The sequence below is a fragment of the Lactuca virosa genome, chromosome 4 (assembly GCF_052849685.1).
Source record: "Lactuca virosa cultivar CGN04683 chromosome 4, Lactuca_virosa_CGN04683_v6, whole genome shotgun sequence".
Lineage (NCBI taxonomy): Eukaryota > Viridiplantae > Streptophyta > Magnoliopsida > Asterales > Asteraceae > Lactuca > Lactuca virosa.
In genome coordinates, this window is record NC_136429.1 from 43,069,124 (window position 1) to 43,083,867 (window position 14,744).

Consider the following 14,744-nt stretch of genomic DNA (forward strand, 5'->3'; position numbering starts at 1 on the left):
CAGAAAAATCATCCATGAACTTCTCCACAATGTCATGAAACATAGCGATCATGCATCTTTGAAAAGTGGTCGGTGCGTTGCATAAACCGAAAGGCATTCAACGATAAGCAAAAGTCCTGCTTGGACACGTCAATGTGGTCTTCTCTTGGTCTCTTGGATCAATAGGAGTTTGAAAGTAACCTAAAAATCCATCTAAGAAACAATAGAAAAGGTGACCGAATAAACGTTCGGGCATTTGATCAATAAAAGGTATGAGAAAATGGTCCTTGCAAGTGGCATCATTTAACTTGCAATAATCAATGCACACTCGCCAACCGATACCGTCCTTGTAGGAATGAGCTCATTCTTCTCATTTGTCACCACCGTCATTCCGCCCTTCTTTGGAACCACGTGAAACGGGCTTACCCATTGGCTATCCGAAATCGAGTACATTATTCCATAATCCATCAACTTCATCACCTCTTTTTTCACCACCTCTTGCATGTTCGGATTGAGTCTTCGTTGTGGCTGCACTACAGGCTTCGAGCCTTCCTCCAAGATGATCTTATGTGCGAAATAATTGGGGCTTATTCCCTTGATGCCTGCAAGCTTCCATGCGATGGCCTTTTTTCAGTTTTTCAACACCTCAACAGAGCTTTCCTTCTCTTTAGGCTTTAAATCAGATGGTATAATCACTGGCTTCTATTCGTTATCTTCTAGGAAAGCGTACTCCAAATGACCGAGTAAGGGATTCAAATATGATTTTTGGCCCTATTCAGTGGCCACGACATGGGCTTCTGATTGCTACGCCGTGGGGATTCATTTTTGCTCGTCTGATCGGAATTCCAATAATTCCCAGGCCATGGCAGATGGTTGGCCATGCCTTGGAGTCTCTTCATAATGTCTTTTCTTTTCTGCATAATCGTTTTCTTCCAGTAGCTTCTCCAGTTCTTTGAGGTCATGTTTGGCATCAAAATCCCCCTCCTTTAGAGTCATGTATCCCTCTGAGTCATTCTCCTTCATTTCTTGCATTTCTTTCTCCATACATGAATTGAACATATCTACCGAAAAGACCATGTCATCGCAAATATTTGAATGCTTCATTGCTCGATCAACACCAAATGTTATTGTATCTTCTCCAACCTGAAGTGTCATCTTTGATTCTCTAATGTCCCTTAAAGCCCGTGCGGTGCTAAGAAACGGTCTTCCAAGAATAATAGGGACTTGATTGTCCTCTTCCATGTCAAGCACTAAAAATCTGCGGGACACACAAACTTTTCAATTTTAACCAAAAGAACTTCACATATACCTCTCGGGAATGTCACCGTTTTGTTGGATAGACGACTGACCATGTGGATTAGTCTCGACTCCAGGAGATTTAACTTCTTATAGAATGAATAGGGCATTAAATTCACACTTGCTCCCGAATCGTAAAGATCATGACTCGTTTCTAAATTCCCGAATTGACTAGGAAGTGTCAAGCTTCTCGGATCTCCCATATTCTTTGGCTATTTGTTAAGCATACCAGCTGGGCAATTTTCGTTCAATATCACATCTGAGGCCTCCTCCATCTTCTTTCGATTTGTGAGAATATCATTCAAGAACTTGGCATACTTTGGCATTTGTGCAACGACTTCAATAAATGGGATATTGATTTTGAGGGCCTTGATGTGTTCCATAAACTTCTTATAATCCCCAACTTGTTTTTCTTGCTTGGCTCAGCTAGGATACGGTAGGGGTGGATGATACGCTTTTACCGGAGGAGCTTTCTTGTCTTCAGCATATGGCTACATCGTGGTCTCGTGGTCGCCATGTCGTGGCTGCTGGGTAATGTCGTTTTATTGGTTGTTTTCTTATTCCAGCTGCTGCACATTAGATGAATCATTATTAATGAGAGGTATTAAAGGGTTGATAATTTTACCACTACTTATGGTTACAACCTTGACATGAGCTTTGGGATTGGTCTCCGTGTTTCTTGGAAGTGTGCCCGGTAAATGATCATTGAATTGTCTTGAAAGTTGACCAATTTATTGCTCGATGTTGCGGATCGAGGCTTTCTGGTTTCGAAGGATGGATCAGTATCATCATGTCTTTTTTTTTTTCAGATGCGGCTGCAAATCGAGAAAACATTGCTTCAATTTTTTTTCTTTTCGGGATCCGGTTGCTCCTTTTGATAAAAACCGTGACCTTGTTGCCTATATTTCTCTTCCTTTTCCTTCTTATACTCATCGTATGGCAGCCATTGCTTATTGGGTTTCCTCCAATCCTCATTGTATCTATCACCGCTCAAATATCAAGCTTGTGCCTTATGATTTCCATTCTTGTCTAAGTCGCAATCCTTTGTCAAGTGAGGCCCACTATAATTATCACACACTACTTGAATAGCATGAATGTATTGACCCATTTTTGGTGATCCTTTGGTCCATGTTGTTGCGTTTGGCTATCACCGTCGTTAAGCTCTCGTTCCCTACATCTACGCTCACCTTGCTTCTAGTAACATCTTCATGAGGGTTGTGGTATTCTCGAGAGTGTTTTGTGAATTCTTCAATTAATTTCTTTATTGTAGCTGAATCGTTCTTCTTCATTGGTCCTTGAGAGTCAAGGAGTTTCCTCGTAGTCACATTAATTTCGTCATAAAAGATTGACACTTCTTGTTGCACATTGAGGTCGTGTTAAGGGCAATTCCTTAACATCCCCTTATACTTCTCCCATTCTTCATATTGAGAATCTCTATCGTTTTGTTGGAAGTTTGTTATCTTTTTCTTGAGCTTGACTATCTTTGAAGGCGGGCTGAATTGCTCAATGAAAGCATTGCAAATATTTTTCCATGTTGTAATTGTTCCGGGTGCGAGTGATTTTAACCCAATCTTAGCTTCACCGGTAAATGTTACTGGAAGCATTCTTTGTAATACCGCATCTCGAGTAATTTTGGAACATTAAAGTAATTTCCAATGTCCAACACCTCATCAATGTGCCTAAACGTGTCTTCATGGTCTTTTCTAGGAAAATGGAATGTATTTGAGCATTGCGAGAATGTGTCCCTTGAACTGTGTTGCAGCAGGGATTTCCAATGGAACAAGACCTGGTCTGTTGTCATCATGCATCCTTCTCTTATATTCCTCCATCGTCATTCTAGTGATGTCCTCCATCTCTTCTTCTTCTTCGATCTTGATTTCTTCTTCTAATTCTCTTTCAGTTCCTAGCTCGTATCCGATTTCTTTCTTGTTTGAAGTTCTCTCAAAGCTTTCAAACTTGTCAAATTAAAAGGTGCTACTCGATTCGGCGACCTTTTTGTCTTTCTTTTTGTGGAATGCAGATTATGGGTCTTCAAGTGGTGACACTATTGTAAATCTTGATCCTCGGGTCATATATCACCAAAACAAAACAAAAAAGAAACGCATAAAACGAATAAAAATAAATAAACTGAAAACTATTTGCATAGTGGCCACGATGTGGCCAATCGGGTCCACGACATGGCGAACTGATAAACAGAAAAACTTAAATCAAAACAGTAAATTAACTTTGCATACAATAAATTCCATACAAAGGATCAATAACAAATAACAGAATTAATTAAATAATGAAACTATTCCCTGACAACGATGCCAAAAACTTGATATGTAAATTATGTATTATTTAAAAACCAACTAATCTAGACTAACTATTACTCGATATGCAGTATACCTAATCAATTTAATAGCACAGTTCAGGTAAGTAGGGTATCAAACACATGGAACTGTAATAACAGCTAAAATACATACTAAAGTTATCTAAATACATTAAGCAAATAAAAAGGGGGATTTCTCTAGTTTTGCAAGTCCAGAAACTTAAAGCAATTAACAAGGAAGTAAGTTAAACTAAAGAAGAAACAAGAGAACGTTTTTTAATCAAGATATTAAAGAGACTCCTATCTAGATGCAATTCATTTTACTCCTATAGTTGATTTCTTGGAAAGTGCAATGGATTAAGTTGTTGTTACCTACTGATTCCTAAGTTGACTAGAATTTATGATCAAAATACTAATCCTTTAGTAAAACAAGATCATTCATTCATTGATCAAGTGAACAAACAACCAAGAATACTAGTGTTAATTTCGAATTATGCTGGACTTCAACTAGTGATTGACTTTAATTTTAAAATAGCATCAATTCAATACATGAATGGTCATCATATATTAGCTTTCACATTAATTTTTTCTCACTTTTCTATTTAACCCTAGGTTTATGATCAAAACACTAGTCTTATAAATTTGATGATCACGAATTCATAAGATTCAAGTTTACCAAAACAGAATGATCATCTAATCTTAGTAAAACTCGGCAATAAACATAAAAAGTAGTTAACATTAGCACAAAAGATTCATCATCAAGATAACATAACAAATAGGCAACTCTCAACAATCCAATATCCAATAAATCAACATATAGTCATAAAGATCCTTAACTCTAAACAAAAGTTAGGGTTTTTAGCCCATAACTACTGGAAAAACACAATAAAAAATGAAGTTCGCTTTGAGAAACATCTTGAAAAGAAAAGTAAACAAAGGGTTAAAAGTGTTATTGCCTTAAAATCTTTAGAACTAAACCTCAAACGATATAAGAATTTCCTCATCTTCCTAGGTCTTCAAAAATCAAGAATAACTTGAAGCATAAGGTAAGGTTGAAGGTAGAACCACAATATAAATAGTTTCCAAAAACTGGCTCCCACGTCATGGCAAATAGGCTCCACAATGTGGTGGTCTTAAATCATGCGTATTCTCCAAGGAAGTTCTCTGATCGTGAATCTTCACCTCACCATGGCGTGGCTATCAGACCCCCACACCGTGAACTTCAGAATTCCTTAGTTCTTTATCTATAAGTGAGTCGATCTGGTTTTTACTGCTTCCAGCTCCATGTTTTGCTTCCTTTTAATCTAGAGCATGTCTTCGCTGCTACAAAGTATATTTTAAACATATTAACCACCTTTTGTCCTAAAATAAGCACAATTGCAGCTAAAAATATTAAGGTAAAACACAAAATATATGAATAAGTATGCAAATATCAAAATACCCCACACTTGAATTTTTCTTGCCCCCAAGCAAATTGATTTTAATTATCATCATACCATCACATCAAAACCCTAGCCACCAACATCGCACAATACAATCCATTTTAAGCTTATCCATTACACCGAGACCACAATGCATGTATTTGTGTCTAATGATTCCTAAATACTTCCCCAATCCTAAATACTTACAATTCTCATAAACACTTCCCACTTCTAAGGAATCCCCGAAGCAGAATAGTCTATTTGTTTCTTATGGTAATCCATCAGGTTAGATCTCAAGGGATCATTGTTACAGGATCAGTGCATGAGAATCGATGAGTTGAGTAACTAAGGATAAAGGGTATAATGTCTTATAGATATTTAAGTTGTGTGATATATCTATATTGTTTGGTAATAGTTGGTTTTGCAAGTTTATTAATTATGGATTATTATCATAATAATATTATGGGATTGAAAACGCTATGTGTCTCACCAGGTTCCCAAACCTGACTTGTTCAAATTATATGCATCACAAGTAGCGGTGCTAAGGCTGTTGGAGCTTAAATATGATGTTGAGTGATTAAAGAGTCAACCTGCAATAGTATTTAAGACTGATAGGTCTTTATGCTGTAACTTATGTTGTGTGCTAATTATGACATCCTTAGGGTTTTTTTATGTTGAAACAACATCTATACTCAATAAATTTTAATAAAATGGGACATTATCCACAAACAAAGATAACATGGTTTTAAAGCGTATAGAAAAGTTTTTTTTTGTTCTGGAAATTTAGGGATGTCAATTTGTATTTACTCTATTCTAGAATTTTTAAATTTTCAATGTCAATTGTTGGTGGTCAAAAGCTTTTTGAGTTTCTTTTTTAACCCAATTTCTTGTAATTTGCTACGAGTCGCTTCGAGAACACTTTTTTGCAAAGATAGTAGAGAGTTATTTTACTATTATTACCTTTGTTTTTTTTACAAACACTAAGTGTTCAATAAAATTCCTCAATCAGACCAAAAACCCTATATGATGCTTTCATGGTTCCTTTTGTTTATGAGTTGCATCATGAAATGAATTATCAATGATTTAGTAAAGAATTTTCTCTCTATAGGTTTGATTTTGATGTTCTGATTCAACACTAGAAGAGGTTTTGATGGTATTTAAAGGGAATAGGTTTCTCATTGTTGTATACTTGATTTTATGATGAAAGCTTTTTTATTATGGGTTTTGTTTTTCATGTTTGGAACAACTTTAATATCCTTACCTTCCCTTCATTAAATGGTAATTTCTCTAATCTTCATGTAATTGTTAATAATTTTTTAATTTATTCTAGTGACAAGTCTTGAGACAACATCAAAATTGACAAATCTTGAGACAAATCACTCTAAATAGAAAAAACAATACTTTTTTGAATAATCGAAAGCATAACAAGTTTTGTATTTTTTTTTTGAAGGAATAAATGGTTTTTTGACCAAATACACCAATAATATATATGTATGGGCACATGAAGAAGCAAGCTTGAAACTACATAAGGTCAGGAACAATTCTTTTAACCAAAGTCCTTTTCATTTGTTGTTATTCTCATGCTCATAGAGTCACAAACTCGTAGGTTTAATAGGATGTTTAGCATTAATATATTTTTATAATTCATATGTCTTTGATTTACTTAATTACCCTTGGTATATCTGTTTCTTATTTTTCACAACTCAATCTTTTCCATTTATTCTTAATCTATATTTAAAATTTGTCTTCGTATTTTATATAGTTTTATTCTTATTAATTTTTGATAACCTCAAGTCAATCTTTTTTATGTTATTATACTTTTTATACGATCTTTATTGACTTGTTACATGTTCCTAAAGGTCTGTTATATTGAATTAGGCATTGCCAGTGGGAATATATCCACCAAGAGAGGAAGTAAGAAATGTTTTAGTTTTGTGCATGACAACGACACTCCAACATATTACACTTTCAACTAGGTATTATAATCACACATACTCTCTTTAAAGGCTTATTCTTCCAATAACTCTATTACTTGATCATTATGTATTAAGCATGATGAAATTCAGATCCTTTAGGGTTGAAAAATCTCATAAAATGGAAGCACTCAATTTGATTTTCAATTACAAGAAAACACAAGTTGAAATGGATGTGTCATTACAAATAAGACAACATGAAATGAATGTGCGACAAACACAACTAGAAGAAAAAAGGTGGCCTTTTTGACACATTTGAACAGACCACTCGGTAGTTCGCCGAATAGTTCTTAGCTTAATGTTTTGTTAAATATTTGTAATGTATTTGACTATTTAAATGTTATTAACAAATTTTCTTATAATGAAAATTATTTTTGCGGTTGAATATGAATGTAATTTTTGGTCAAATGTTTTGGCGCTTTTTATTTTTTTGGGCAGAAAACATGGATTTAATTTCAAAATAGTAACTATAATACCAGTTTTTCATAACAGCTATTGTTTATGAGGATGCAACTTGTTTACTAGACAAGTACGAGAAATAAGGCATGGAGTTTGATTTAAGTTGTTTATAGAAGGAGTATTGATGTTTAGTTGTGATGTAGAAGGAGAATATGAAGAATTTATAAAGTAGATTGCTATTCTTGGAAAGTCACAATGCGACTATGTATGTAGATGGTCCGACACAATGGTTGAAGTTGTGGTCAATGGAAGTCAACGACTAGGTTCTGGCGTGAGTAGTAATTATCATGACAGGATCAGGTGTTCCGTGTTGGACACGTGTCGAAAGGTTGAAACATGTGTCAAGTGAATGAGACACATGGCACTAGGACACGTCACATGGGAAAGAGTCGGACGTGTTGCATTAGTTGCAACGTGGCGACCTTATTGAACGGCGCGATCCCTCATTTATCTCAAGTATATAAACAAAGCCTTGTATTCATTTGAAGGGTTATGAAGAAAATGAATTTAGAAGGAGTTAGAGAGAGATTATTTGTTGCGATTATGAAGTTAGAGAGAGATTATTTGTTGCGATTATGATTGGAGAGTCGGTGCTGGAACTTGAGAGTATGAGCTATCAGCAGGCTGAGGTATCCTCTTTGTTATGTTATTACTGTAACATCTCGATTTTCAAGTATTTACCTTTAACCCCCCTTAGTATGAGAATTTTTTGCATTTTGGCCGCTGTACATGAAGAGGATTGCAAAATGGCCCATAGTGGCATTTTGGTAATTTTGGCCAAAGGCTTAGTACATTGGGCGCACGCTTCGTACGCAAGGCGTACATGCGTGGGGCCTTGTACGCTGGGCGTACTTGAAGGATACTCAAAACCTAATTTTTAGGGTTTGGTCCTCATATAAGCATCATTAACTCCTCACTTCTCATTCCCTCTTCATCCCCCACTTGCCATTTTGTCCATCGAGAACCCTAATCCACCTTGAGAGTGTTCTTGAGCTTTTGTGGGTACTTTTGGCTATTAAGAAGGAAGGAGAAGAAGAGAGGACCACCTTGGAAGAGTAAGGCAACTTAGATCCAGAATCTCGTCACCATTTGGCATCATTTTACGGTAAAAAGCTCTAAACTTGATGATGATTTGCTTAAGATCTTGTTAGCCTTGAAGTTGTGAACATTTTGGTCCCATTAGCTTGGAATTTTGAGTATGAGTTACTCTAATTCATTTGAGCTGTCCTTTTAGACATTTTAGAGTGTTGTTGTGCAAAAAAATATGATCTTGAGTGTTGTATGTAACCCATGCATGTGTTTGATGGTCTTATTGGGTTAAGAACATAGGGTTTTAGGCATTAAGCACTTAATAGCCATGCAAAGTCATAAAGTTGGAAACTTTACGACTTAGGTCATCATTTTGGGCTTGGATATGAGTTTTAGATAGAAGGGCTTAATGGAATAAGCTCTTAAAGGAGTTTTGGGACTGGGCAACATATGCTAGGCATACCTGGAGGTACGCTACGCGTATGCGGTCAGCGCCCCGCTTTTTGGTCAACATCAGAGTACGCTGGCGTACTCCGCTGGGAAGGAATATTAACTTCTGGACCTTGAGCGTTGACTTTGACTTTGACCATGGTTAACCAAGTTTGACTTAAGGGTATTTTGGGTATTTTGAGCTATAGTTAAGCCTTGGTCTCTATCTGTTGAATAGGTGACCTGTAGACCCGGTATTCTGAGCAGTGTATTGTTTAACTATTTGTTAGACTAAGAGGTGAGTTTCTCCTCACTGTACCATGGTTCGAAGGCACCAATGCCGACCCACTAGATTATGTATCCTGGTTATAGGATAGTGATATGCTAGTATATTACTGATTGGTAGAACTGTATGATTATCTGTATTTGCTGGTTTTGTGTTTATCTTTATATGTTACATATGTCGACATATTGTGTTGGGTTAAGGTTGTACTGCTTTGTGCAGTAGCCAACAAACCTGGGAGCAATCCAGAAATGAAATGAGGGTCCGATTGGCAAGCCAAACTATATTGTGGGCTCGGGAGCAATCCAAATATGATTTGAGGGCCCGATTGGCATGCCAGACTCATATTGTGATCTTAGGGGTAATCCGGTCTTTTTAGCTGTGGACCCAATATATGCTGTTATATGTATGCGTGTGTTGGTACTTTGGGAGAACTCACTAAGCTTTGACTTACAAGTTTTAGTTCATCCTTTCAGGTACTTCTGAGGATCGTGGGAAAGAAAAGGCGTGACCGTGCATATCTTCCTGTTTTATGTCACTCGGTCTTCGGAAAAACTATGATTTTGAAATAATGTTTTTGAAACAATGACTCCTTTTGTAAACAATATTGGTTAATGGTTGATTTTGAAAATTTTAAAATTATTGTGATTTTGGAGTGTTCCAAGTTGGTATCAGAGCCTTGGTTTGAGAGAATTGGATGAACATTCGTGTGAATCCAGACTCAAACTAGGGAACTACAATAGTTTTGAAATGGTTTTCAAAATTGATTTCAAAAACAACCAAGGAAGGATGCGATGTGTACAATCAGCCAGAGCAAGAAAGTATATACCAAGTTACCCACACTATTATTTGTTATGATATGGTAGAACAACATTCTAGTTGTAGGATAAGGATCTTCAGAAATTGCATGATAGTATTGTTTGTTGTATGATGTCTTATTTCCAATAGAGTTTTCTTGCTTATTGTTGAAGGACTCTTTCGGGTGTGAATTAACTATTAACTGAATGCGTTAAGTCACATGCTACATGGGTTAAATAATTTTAGAGTGAAGAATTTGGTCCTATGGCACAACTCTTGTTTGAGTCCAATCGTTGTAGGGTTGACTCTTTTAATAAAAAATTATTTAAGCTATGTTGCATGTGATTGTATTCATGTGGTAGTTAACTGGCACCAATGGGGGTCGTTTGGCGGTTGATGGAAGGGTGAGGTGTGGATCCTAGGAGAGCCTAGGAAGTAGGGGTGAGCAACGAAACTGGGTACCCGCTTTCAGAACCGGAACCGCTACCCGCTGGATATCCACCAGAACCGGTTTATATATATATATATATATATGTTAAATAGTCTAACATAAATTTAGACGTGTTATTAGTTTGTTAATAAGATGGTTCTCATTTTTAGACATTGAGTGGAGACCTTTTCATTTACAGAAACTCCATTGTAAACATTAATTTAAATGGTTTGCTAATAAGATAATAAGATGCTAATTATTATATTGATATGTTAAAAAGATAAGAACCTATAAGAATGGAAGAATTTGAAAAGCAATTAAATCTTGATAGAGTAACAAAGAGTGACAATATGTAAACATCCACTAACAATTTTCATTTGGTTTTCAACATTTTTAACACTATTTGGTTTTCGACACATATAACATGATAATCGTATTGATAAGTAATTTATAATGTTCAATATTAATTTTTTGTTAATAACATATGGTTAGTTTATGGTTTATAACGATTAAACAATAAAAAAAAATATGAACCGGGTACCTGGTATCGGAACTAGATCTGACGGTTCCGGTTCCCAGATTTCAAGAACCGCCGGTTCTGGTTCCAGAGAATTAGGGCGGATACCCAATTTTGCTCACCCCTTGTAGGTTGTGCTTTAGTACGGTTGTTACGCTGTTTAGCGGGTGTTGGAAGTACTATTATGAGTCGGTAACTTAGAGGACTCGGGATGATTCTTGAGGAAAGTACAGATAGGTGTAAAAGGTAGTATTAGGCCCGTACTAGTAGAAGCACATGATCCATACTCGAATCAAGGAATTCACGAGGATTCTAAGGAGATGGTTGAGGGTAGATATCATGGTTGGATAACCATGACTCGTGGAATTATTTTTGTATCTGTCAATCTTTTGGTTATGGTTGTTCAGGATGAGGATGAGTCTGGTGATCGTTTTACTTTAGTGGCCATGTCAGTTTGGGTTGGAATGATGTAGACCTAAGTGAGTTAGTTGATTTTGAGGTCTCAGGATCCTTGCTCATGTAGTGCCAGTTGGGCCGCAGGACTCAAGAAGGAAGCGGTTGTTGGGAGCGGATCGAGAATTTTGGGCGGAGGTTGAGTGATTGGCAAATGAATTGGAATGTCACTATCTATGATGAGGGTTACGTCCTTCCACTTTTCCAAGTTTGAAAAAGGAGTGGGCAGGCTTGTGACTTTCAGATTCGGGATGTAAACCAAACATGGGGTGTAACACCCTGTTTCGAATCGTTTCCCATTGCGGGGTGATGATCAAGGAGTGGGTAATAGCAGAATTAGGAACCTTGAAGAATTTATATTTGGGCTCATTTGGAGGTGGATGATGTAATTTGGATGATCCGGGTGTCCGGTTTGTGTTTTGGAGCCAAAGGGTATTTTGGTAATATGTCAGCTCGGGCTTTTATGGAAAATTGGATGTTTGTTCAGGAAATTGTAAGGAAAGTATAAGTTGATTAAAGTGTAGAGCTTCTCATCACATTTTCATGGATATATGGATCGTCAGAATCGGATTTATAACGAAGAAGTTATGGCCTTCGGAATATCTTAGGGTTTGAGGGGAAACCATAGTATGTCGGGCGTACCTAGGAAGTACGCGGGGCGTACTGATGCCAAGGGCATTACGCGGGGCATAGTGTGGTGTAAGCTTAGCATACTACGAAGATTGGATCGGGGGTGCGAGACCTCGTACGCGGGGCGTAAGAAGGGGTAAATGAAAACCCTAATTTTTGATGGTGTATGGCCTCTTTACCAACCTCCAAGTACCCAAAACCCTAGAAATCGCTCCTTAGCCTCCATGGTGGTGTTTTTTGAGCTCATTATGTGCATCTTGGTGTTTTTGGGTCATTTTCAAGAAGATGGAGTTTGGTGCAAGGTTGTGGATCATGGAAGAGCTTATGGATCCTGATTCTCTACTTCATTTCCAGCTTGTTTGAGGTAAAAATCTATGAACTTGTTCATTGTTGGCTTAGATCTATTTTGTATGAGTTTTGGTTCCTCTTTGGCCCCAAGAATGAGATCTAGTGGTTTGGCACCACTCCAGGAGCTATGAGTTGCCACTCTTGGTGTTTCTAAGGTTCTAGATTCATAAAGTTGCCTCCTTTAGGGCTTGGAATCCCCCAGGTTTGAGATTGTGTCCATTTGGTGAAAATATAATGCTATATTTTGAAGTTGGGTTCTTTTGGGGCATGAAAAGTCACAAAGTCAGTGACTTTATGGTTCCAGTCACTTGTTTGGACTCATATATGTGGTTTGGACTTCTGGACTTAAGCATTAAGAGCTTAATGGATAATTTGGCTTAATGGATGAGTACATTGGTCGTGCAAGTCTATATGCACAGCGTACAAGCCAAACAGCGAGTATACTTAGCGTATTGCTGAGTACGCCCCGCGTACTCAGTCAGGTGAGGTTTTTGCATTTTGGGCTTCAAGTTTGGGCTTTCTTTTGGGCTTACGTGTTTGAGTTCTTAATGGGCCATCTGAGTACAAGTGTTTTGGACTATGAAAAATGGTTGGGCTTTAGGATAAGGCCCATGTAAGGGGTTTGGGCCCAATTTTGAATATTGGGCCATAATTGGACTTTGGTTGATTATTTGGCTTTTGGGCCTTTCAGATTGTAAGTTTGGGCCTTAGTCTTGGACCAATATATGTCAGGGGTAAAATGGTCTTTTTACCCCGAGGATGGATTTATCATTTATGGTTATGAATTGGAACCCAATTGTTAATTGGATGTTGTTTTGGTATTGATAGTTCAGGGATCTGTCAGCCAGCAGCCAGGGATTATCTGTGTGATTCGGCAGTGCGAGGTGAGTTTCCTCACTGTATTTAGTGGGTCGAAAGCACTAATGTCAGCCCACGGTTTGTTATGCTTTGTATGCTTGTTGTCTTCATGACTCTTGTATGTGTTATGTGTTTTATGTTTACTGAGTGGGGCCCGATGTCAGGCGGGGCCTGATGAGTATATTTATCTCTGTGATTATGGCATGTGTGGTGTGTTATTATCTGTATATGTTTATATGTTTATACTGGTGGGGCCTGATGACTGACAGATCTGTATACCAAGTGGGCCCGATTCCGGACGAGGTCCGATTCTGAGCGGGGCCTGATGACGGGCGGGACCCATTATGTGCTTAGTTATGTATGGTATGAGGTATCTTGGGGAACTCACTAAGCTTTGTGCTTACGGTTTTCAGTTTGTTTCAGGTACTTCGATTTCAAATGGAAGAACTTGGGATGATTGCAGGGCACACACCACATGTTACCGCATTCTGTAATTTACTCTGATTTGATGATGTTTTGCTTAATCTTGACTACCTTGATTTTATGGAAATGATATGTATTAACGATTTATTAATCTAAAAACGAAAACTTTATGTCATTATTTTTAGGGACGTTATAAATTGGTATCAGAGCCTTGGTTTGAGGGATTCAGACATACTCTCGGGTGTGTCTGAACTCAAACTGAGGATTTGGTAAAGTTTTTCAAAAATGAAAGAAAAATGATATAAAAAGGGAAAAACAAGTTTTGTAATACAAGAAAGTGTGTGGTGCATGCAATCGACCGAGGTCAAGTAAGTTTCTTCTAAAATACCCATACATGTTATCTGGTATGATTTGATTTATGAATCTGTGAATTGCATGCTAGTTAGGGCTAAGGATTTGCTCAGTTTTTGCATGGTAGTATTGGGCCCGTACTACTAAAAGTACAGGATCCATACTCGAATCGGGGTAAGTCTTGAAGAATCTAGGAAGCGTATTTGACGAGGGTTCTTGGGCATATTCGGATCTTTTTCATGTTGTTTTCGGTATGGTGTTGAGCACTCAGGATTGGGGTCCGGGTTTTGGTTCCGACTCAGGTGCAGGTACTGAGCCGATCAATGGACGGATGCAGGAGTTCATCTCATGGGAGGTTACTCGCGGTATTTTGGAATGTACCCCGGTGGTCTGTAGTTCAGCCAAGGAAGGGATTTTGGAGCTTTTGGATGGTCATCTCGGGGCCTTTCGGGCCGAGGTTGTAGTAGGGCAGTTGGAGGCTCATCTGGAGCCCAAAGCTTGTGGATCTCTATAATCCTTCAGGAAGGAGGATCCTATTGTTAGTTATTTTCATTTGGGATTGGAGGTGAGTTTTGCACCATGTCCCCATGATGGTCGGGGTAACTCAGGAGGAGGAGGTCAGGATTCCTTCAGAAGCTTTTGCGGGTATGTTATCTTCTGTTTTCTTCTGGGTTGATATCGATAATTTTTTTTTGCGTTGGAATTTTGCTTGGGTTTGGGTAAGCATTATCTCGGGTTGGTTCTCTACTATTGGTT

General features: G+C 37.7%; 1 non-coding gene across 1 annotated transcript; it reads left to right on the forward strand.

Annotated features, from left to right (window-relative positions):
• The first annotated feature begins 2,643 nt into the window (after nucleotides 1-2,643).
• On the forward strand, nucleotides 2,644-2,750 carry LOC145110367 (small nucleolar RNA R71). The gene has a single exon (XR_013709748.1). It is a non-coding gene; the product is annotated as a small nucleolar RNA R71 (small nucleolar RNA).
• Nucleotides 2,751-14,744: the final 11,994 nt, after the last annotated feature.